Below are 8,254 nucleotides of genomic sequence, written 5' to 3' on the forward strand. Positions count from 1 at the left end.
TATATATTCTACTAAGTTTCTCCATCAAGAAATAATATATGTCTCACCATACAAACATTTTTTGTACTCCATTCTGTAAATGTTGATAGCTTTCTTCCTTAGGCACTATACACTTCTTTTAGGATTATCTATAGGTATTTTCTCTATTTTTGTCGCTGTTACTTCTGCTACTATTAATGGAATCTTTCTCCATTATAAATTATATTCTGTGATTGTCGTGTTATAGAAAAGATAAGATATTAATTTTTTATTCTTTATTCTTATATATTATCACTTCATACATTATAAGAATTTTAAGATGATTCTCTTAGTTTTCAGTACATTACTCCATTGTCTTCTAATTGTAATACTTTTATTTTCTCCTTTTAAATAATTGCATGTCTTGTTCCTGTTTTATTTTTTAATCTTCTGCATCGGTTGAAACTTCCAGAAAAATGTTAAATACTAGTGATAGCAGACAATTTTGTTTTGCTTCTAACTAAAATGAGAATGTCTTTGAAGTATGATACCGGTTGCCGCTCAAAATTAGATTTTTAGATTTCTCAACTTTTTACTGCTAGTAGATGTTAAATGGTATAAAATTTACTTTGGGGCATTAAGTGAAACATTTTAAATTAGAACCTTTTCATGTCAACTGTATAACATTAACATCTTTCAACAGATTATATTTTAAATGCACAATTCTACCATTAGATGGTGCTGTGCCCCCAATTTTTCTGATGCCCTAACATTAAACTACTGATTTGTTGTTCAAGTTTAAATCTTTGAATTTAATATGATCCTCAAATGAGGGTCCTTTCAACTTTCTCCAAACAGACCCTAAATTAAGAATATTTTTTAAACCTTGTCCCCCCTTTATTTGGTCAGTTTTATGGGGGGTATAATTTACACACAATCCAGTTTACAATCCAGAATTCTAACAAATACATAGAGTCTTATAACCACCCCACAGTTGATATTTAGAACATTTCCATTACCCTGATAAGTTCCCTCATACATTTTTGTAGACAGCCCTCTTCCCTGACCAGCCCCTGGAAACCACTGATCTGCTTTTATCAGTGGTTGTCTTTTCTGTAGTTTCACGCACGTTATGTGTGATCTGTTGTGTCTGGCCTATTTTCTGTAGCATCGTGCTTTTAGGGTCCATCCATGTTGTCAAGTGATTCTGTAATTTGTTCCTTTTTATTGGAGAATAGCATTTCATTGTACGGATATACGACAGTTTATTTATCCATTCACCATTTGATGAGCATTTGGGTTGTTTCTAGCTTTTGGATATTATGAATAAAACGGCTATAAACTTTCACGTACAAGTCTTTGTGTTGACATATACTTTCACCTTTCTCTAATGAATACATAGCAGAGGAATTGCTGAGTCAGATAATTCATATATGTTTAATTTGATAAGCTGCTGCTTCCAAATGGTTTTTCCAAAGTGGCTGTACCATTTTACATTCCCCCCAGCAGTGCATGAGAGTTCCAGTCTCTCTCCACATCTTCACCAACACTTGGCATCATCAGTCTTTAAAATTCTGGTGGGTGTATAGTTATATTTCATTGTGGTTTTACTTCACATTTCCCTAATGTCTAAGGTTGTTGATCATCTTTTCATGGACTTCTTGGCCATCTGATACTCTTTGGTGAACTGTCCAAATTGTTTGGGCCCTTTTAAAAAAGTGGGTTATCTCCTTATTATTGAATTGTAACAGTTTTTCATATATTCTGGGTAGAAATCTTTTATATGTTTTGTAAATATTTTCTCATAATCTATGGTTTGCCTTTTCATTTAGCTTAATGGTATCTTTTGAAGAGCAAACATTCTCAATTTTGAAGTCTATTTTACTAAGTTTTAAAATATATGGTTCATGCTTCAGGAGTCCAATTTAAGAAATCTTTGCCTAACCCCAGGAGACCAAGATTTTATTCTGTTTTCTTCTAAAAGTTTCATAGTTTTAGCTTTTACATTTAGATCTATGAGTCATTTCAAATTAGTCTTTCTATATAGTGTGAAGTAGGGGTTGAGTTTAATCGTTTTGTTTTGTTTTTACATGGGGATAGCCAATTGTTTTAGCACCTTTTATTGAAAAGATTATAGTTTTTCCATTGAATTGCCTTGGCACCTTTGCCAAAAATTAATTGACCTTGTATGAGTGGGTCCATTTCTGAACTATTTTTTTTTCTATTGATCTATATGTTTATTTCCCGTAGACCTTATTACCATGCTGTCTGGGTAATTGTTCATTTATAGTACATCTTAAAATCAAGAGTGTGAGTCCTAAACCCTGCTCTTCTTTTTCAAAATTGGGTTGGCCATTCTAGGTCCTTCTCATTTTCACATACATTTTATAATTAGCTCAATTTCTACAAAAATGACTCCTGAGATTTTGCCTGGGATTTCACCAAATCTATCCATCAATTTGGGGAGACTTGACAGCATAACAATAGCAAGTCATGAGCATGATATATCCCTCCATGTATTTGAATTTTCTTTAATTTTTCTCAGGTTTGTTTTATAGTTTGTGCATCTTTTAATTTAATAATAAACTTATATAAACACTTATATGAAATAAGTATTTCATATTCTTTGATATCATTGTAAATGAGATTTAAAACTTTTTAATTTTCCAATTTTTCATTGTATTTCTAGCATACAAAAATTTCCAATACATTGTACTTCTAGTATATATGAATACAATGGATTTTTGTATATTGACCTTGTATCCTACAACCTCATTACATTCACGTGTTAGTTTTAGCAGCTTTTTTGTAGATTCCTTAGATTTCTCTACACAGAGTCTCATGTCTTTGTGGATAAAGCTGGTTTTATTTCTTCCTTTCCAATCTATATGCCTTTATTTAGTTTTCTCTCAAGGACCTCTGTGGTAGGCAGAATCATGGCATTAGAATGTCCATGTTCTAATCCTTAAATCTGTGAATGAATTAGCTGACATGACCTAGGGCAGTTAAGTTTGTGGATGGAATTGAGGTTGCTAACCAGTGACTTCAAGAGATTATTCTGGATTATACAGGTGGACCCAGTGTAACCACAAGCATCCTGATAAGGGAAGAAATTGGCAAGGAGGAGGTCAGAGTGATGGGGTGAAAGGGACTGGGCCACAGTTGCTGGCTTTGAAGATGGAGGAAGGGGCGGTGAGCTGAGGAATGTGGGCAGCTTCTAGAAGCTGGAAAAGGCAAGGAAATGATTCTCCCCAAGAGTCTCCAGAAGGAGCCAGCCCTGCCCACACTTTGATTTCAGCCCAGTGAGATCTGTGTCAGACTTCTACTCTACAGAACTGTAAGATAATAAATATAAAAAGAATGAAATAATGCCATTTGCTGCAACATAGATGGACCTAGAGATTGTCATACTGAGTGAAGTAAGTCAGACAGAGAAAGAGAAATATCGTATGATATGGCTTATATGCGGGATCTAAAAAGAAATGATAAAAATGAACTTATTTAAAAAGCAGAAACAGACTCACAGACTTAGAGAATGAACTTATGGTTACCAGCGGTGGGGGGAGAAGGGTCGAGGAAAGGGATAGTTAGGGAGTTTTGGATTGAGATGTACACACTGCTGTATTTAAAGTGGATAACCAGGGACTTCCCTGGTGGTCCAATGATTAAGACTCTGCACTCTCAATGCAGTGGGCCTGGGTTCAATCCCCGGTCAAGGAACAGATCCCACATGCCACAACTAAAGATCCCACATGCCACAACTAAAGATCCCATGTGCTGCAACTAAAGATCCAGCATGCCTCAACTAAGACTCAGCACAGCCAAATAGATAAATAAATAGATATTAAAAAAATTAAAATAAAATGGATAAACAACAAGGAGGACCTACTGTATAGCACAGGGAACTCTGCTCAATATGTAACGACCTAAATGGAAAAAGAATTTGAAACAGAATAGATACATGTATATGTATGACTGAATCACTTTGCTGTACACCTGAAACTATCACAACATTGTTAATCAACTATACTCCAATATAAAATAAAAAGTTAATAACTAAATGTGGGTAAGATTCCACTCTCCTAATGCAGGGTGCCCGTGTTCGATCCCTGTTCAGGGAACTAGATCCCTCATGCATCCAGCAACTAAGAGTCCGCAGGCCTCAACTAAGATCTGGCACAGCCAAAATAAATAAATAAAATTTTTCATTGTATTTCTAGCATACAAAAATTTCCAATACATTGTACTTCTAGTATATATGAATACAATGGATTTTTGTATATTGACCTTGTATCCTACAACCTCATTACATTCACGTGTTAGTTTTAGCAGCTTTTTTGTAGATTCCTTAGATTTCTCTACACAGAGTCTCATGTCTTTGTGGATAAAGCTGGTTTTATTTCTTCCTTTCCAATCTATATGCCTTTATTTAGTTTTCTCTCAAGGACCTCTGTGGTAGGCAGAATCATGGCATTAGAATGTCCATGTTCTAATCCTTAAATCTGTGAATGAATTAGCTGACATGACCTAGGGCAGTTAAGTTTGTGGATGGAATTGAGGTTGCTAACCAGTGACTTCAAGAGATTATTCTGGATTATACAGGTGGACCCAGTGTAACCACAAGCATCCTGATAAGGGAAGAAATTGGCAAGGAGGAGGTCAGAGTGATGGGGTGAAAGGGACTGGGCCACAGTTGCTGGCTTTGAAGATGGAGGAAGGGGCGGTGAGCTGAGGAATGTGGGCAGCTTCTAGAAGCTGGAAAAGGCAAGGAAATGATTCTCCCCAAGAGTCTCCAGAAGGAGCCAGCCCTGCCCACACTTTGATTTCAGCCCAGTGAGATCTGTGTCAGACTTCTACTCTACAGAACTGTAAGATAATAAATATAAAAAGAATGAAATAATGCCATTTGCTGCAACATAGATGGACCTAGAGATTGTCATACTGAGTGAAGTAAGTCAGACAGAGAAAGAGAAATATCGTATGATATGGCTTATATGCGGGATCTAAAAAGAAATGATAAAAATGAACTTATTTAAAAAGCAGAAACAGACTCACAGACTTAGAGAATGAACTTATGGTTACCAGCGGTGGGGGGAGAAGGGTCGAGGAAAGGGATAGTTAGGGAGTTTTGGATTGAGATGTACACACTGCTGTATTTAAAGTGGATAACCAGGGACTTCCCTGGTGGTCCAATGATTAAGACTCTGCACTCTCAATGCAGTGGGCCTGGGTTCAATCCCCGGTCAAGGAACAGATCCCACATGCCACAACTAAAGATCCCACATGCCACAACTAAAGATCCCATGTGCTGCAACTAAAGATCCAGCATGCCTCAACTAAGACTCAGCACAGCCAAATAGATAAATAAATAGATATTAAAAAAATTAAAATAAAATGGATAAACAACAAGGAGGACCTACTGTATAGCACAGGGAACTCTGCTCAATATGTAACGACCTAAATGGAAAAAGAATTTGAAACAGAATAGATACATGTATATGTATGACTGAATCACTTTGCTGTACACCTGAAACTATCACAACATTGTTAATCAACTATACTCCAATATAAAATAAAAAGTTAATAACTAAATGTGGGTAAGATTCCACTCTCCTAATGCAGGGTGCCCGTGTTCGATCCCTGTTCAGGGAACTAGATCCCTCATGCATCCAGCAACTAAGAGTCCGCAGGCCTCAACTAAGATCTGGCACAGCCAAAATAAATAAATAAAAAATAAATATATAAATATTAAAAAATATATATGTGGTTTTAAGGCACTGAGTTTGCAGTAATTTGTTACAGCAGCCCCAGAAAATCAAACAACCTCCAATGTTGAAGAAAAGTGGTGAGAGTGGACAGAAGATGCTTTTTAAATGGAGTACATTGATTTTTAAATAATGCTCTTTACAATAACAATTGAAATCATGGTCATTTCCTGGATGCCTGCCATGAATCTGATCTGGAATAAGATGGATCTGGACCCATTTAACATTAATCCTGGTGATTGTTACTTGAGAACTGAAGGATGTTTTTAGGCAGGGGTCCCCAACCCCTGGCCACAGACCGGTACCAGAACCCGGGCTGCACAGCAGGAGGTAAGTGGTGGGTGAGTGAGCCAAGCTTCATCTGTATTTGCAGTCGCTCCCCATTGCTTGCATTACTGCCTGAGCTCCGCTTCCTGTCAGCATTATGGTGAGTTGTATAATTATTTCATTATATATTACAATGTAATAATAATAGAAATAAAGTGCATAATAAATGTAATGCACTTGAATCATCCTGAAATCATCCTCCTTCCCCCGGGTCCATGGAAAAATTGTCTTCCACGAAACCAGTCCCTGGTGCCAGAAAGGTTTGGGGAACACTGTTTTAACTTGAATCTGAAATCATCCTCCTTCCCCCGGGTCCATGGAAAAATTGTCTTCCACGAAACCAGTCCCTGGTGCCAGAAAGGTTTGGGGAACACTGTTTTAAGGGACACCTCCAGCTCAGGGTGGTAAGAAGTATGGCTGTCATTTTGCTTCTCCATTAAACTATTCTTTGTATGACATTTACTTTAAGCATTAAAGCATTTGGGATTCCATACCACACTGCCTGAAAATCAGGACTCATTTTCTGGAAAAAGTTACGAGAAATTCATCTCACTTAAAAGAGTGTAGCAAGGCTGAGACATGTTGCTAAAGTCTCCCTAACACTCTGGAATCCAGATGGAATCAAATCCATCTTTCAAGCTGGCCTGTCTCAGGGGGACAATCCCTGTTCAGTAGGACTTACCTTGAATGGATTTCTGAGATCCTGGGGAAGTAGGTTGGTCGAGGTTTGGGGCTGGTTTTCTTGGAGAGTCTGTCTGTGTTGTTCTTTCTCTCACTGTCTCTCTGTCTCTGTGTTTCTGGTGAAATGTCATGTTTGGCACTTAAGCATACAGGAGATGCTACCTGGATCTTTCTCTGGGCCTGTTTCTGTCCTTTGACACTGGGCTGCCACTGCCGCCACCTACCAGTCTTTCTTTGCTTTCCTTTGCCTCGAATTTCTCACTGTAGTTATGTTTCATCTTGCAGCACAGAATTGTGTGTTTATTTGTAAGCTGCCACAAAGTATTTCCGGAGACAAATAAATAAGTGTATGTGTCTCAGCCTTTTACTGTCTATGCTTAAATGTCCCTGGGCCCCAGGCCATCTGCAGACCTTCATAGGATATTCTGCCCATGGAGGAGTTAGCCACCAGGATGGTTGGGCTACAAATCACCCAGCACACTGTGCTGTGCTTTGTGCCTGGACGCTCTGATTCTGCTCTGGAAGCACATAGCGCACACCTGATACATGCTTTGTGGGGTAGACATGCCTTGTCTCCTGGGCCAGTCTGGCCTTGGCATGATGGAGGTGGGGACACCTGGGAGGCTCTTTCTTAATCCTGGCTCCTTGTGAGACAGGAGGCATCCATGTTACTGGGGTCAGTAGGAGAGCATTTCCTTCCCTTGGATTTAGGTGGTAGGGTTTCTGAGAATTGGGATCTGTCTTTGGATTGTGTTTCTACACACTGGATGTTGGCTGGCAGCTTCCTCTCCTCTCCAGTCTGGGCTCTTCTGCATGTCCTGTAATTTCTCCCGTGCATCTGTTATGATAAAGACCATAATTCTATGGTCTTTCCTGTTCTCTTCTCTGTGGTGGGTCCCTTGCTTCAGTTCTTCACTGATGTATAACAAATATCCCCAAGCCGAGTGTTGTGGAGCAACAGCAATGCTTTGCTCACCACCCCTGTGGGCTGGGGCTCCTTGGCCAAGTGGGTGCGTCCTCTCAGGGCTCCTCAGGGGGTGACAGTCACTGTGGCTTGGTCATCTCCAATTCCCCACTCCTACATCTGGAGGCTGACACTGGCTTTCAGCTGGGACTTCTGCTGGCACTGTTGGCCAGGACGTGTGGACTTCCCTTGTGGTGTGGGCCTCCTCAGAGCATGGTGGCTGGGACCCTAGGGACACCTATTATGCCCTGACCTCAGAAGACACGTGGCATCTCTCATACCATGTCCTGCTCCTCAGATGCAAGTCACGTGTTTGAGCTGAGGGGAATGGGCTCCATCTTTTGTTGGAAGCCATGTCTAGAATTTTTGGACATGTTTTAAAACCACCACAAGGTCCTTTAGGGATTGTATGAGTTTACTGGGGCTGCTGTAACAAAGTATCACGGACTGGGCTGCTTAAACAACAAGAATCTATTATCTCAGGTTCCAGAGGCCAGAGTCTGAAATCAGGGTGTTGGTGGTTCTGCTTCCTTCTAGGGGTTCAGCACGGAATCTCTTC

At 39.3% G+C, this 8,254-nt stretch overlaps 2 non-coding genes across 2 annotated transcripts; both read left to right on the forward strand.

The window, feature by feature from the left end:
• The first annotated feature begins 3,605 nt into the window (after positions 1-3,605).
• Positions 3,606-3,678, forward strand: TRNAE-CUC (transfer RNA glutamic acid (anticodon CUC)). The gene has a single exon. It is a non-coding gene; the product is annotated as a tRNA-Glu (tRNA).
• Positions 3,679-5,136: 1,458 nt separating this feature from the next.
• TRNAE-CUC (transfer RNA glutamic acid (anticodon CUC)) lies at positions 5,137-5,209 on the forward strand. Its single transcript has one exon. It is a non-coding gene; the product is annotated as a tRNA-Glu (tRNA).
• Positions 5,210-8,254: the final 3,045 nt, after the last annotated feature.

Source organism: Lipotes vexillifer, unplaced genomic scaffold, assembly GCF_000442215.2.
Source record: "Lipotes vexillifer unplaced genomic scaffold, Lipotes_vexillifer_v1.1 scaffold72, whole genome shotgun sequence".
NCBI lineage: Eukaryota > Metazoa > Chordata > Mammalia > Artiodactyla > Lipotidae > Lipotes > Lipotes vexillifer.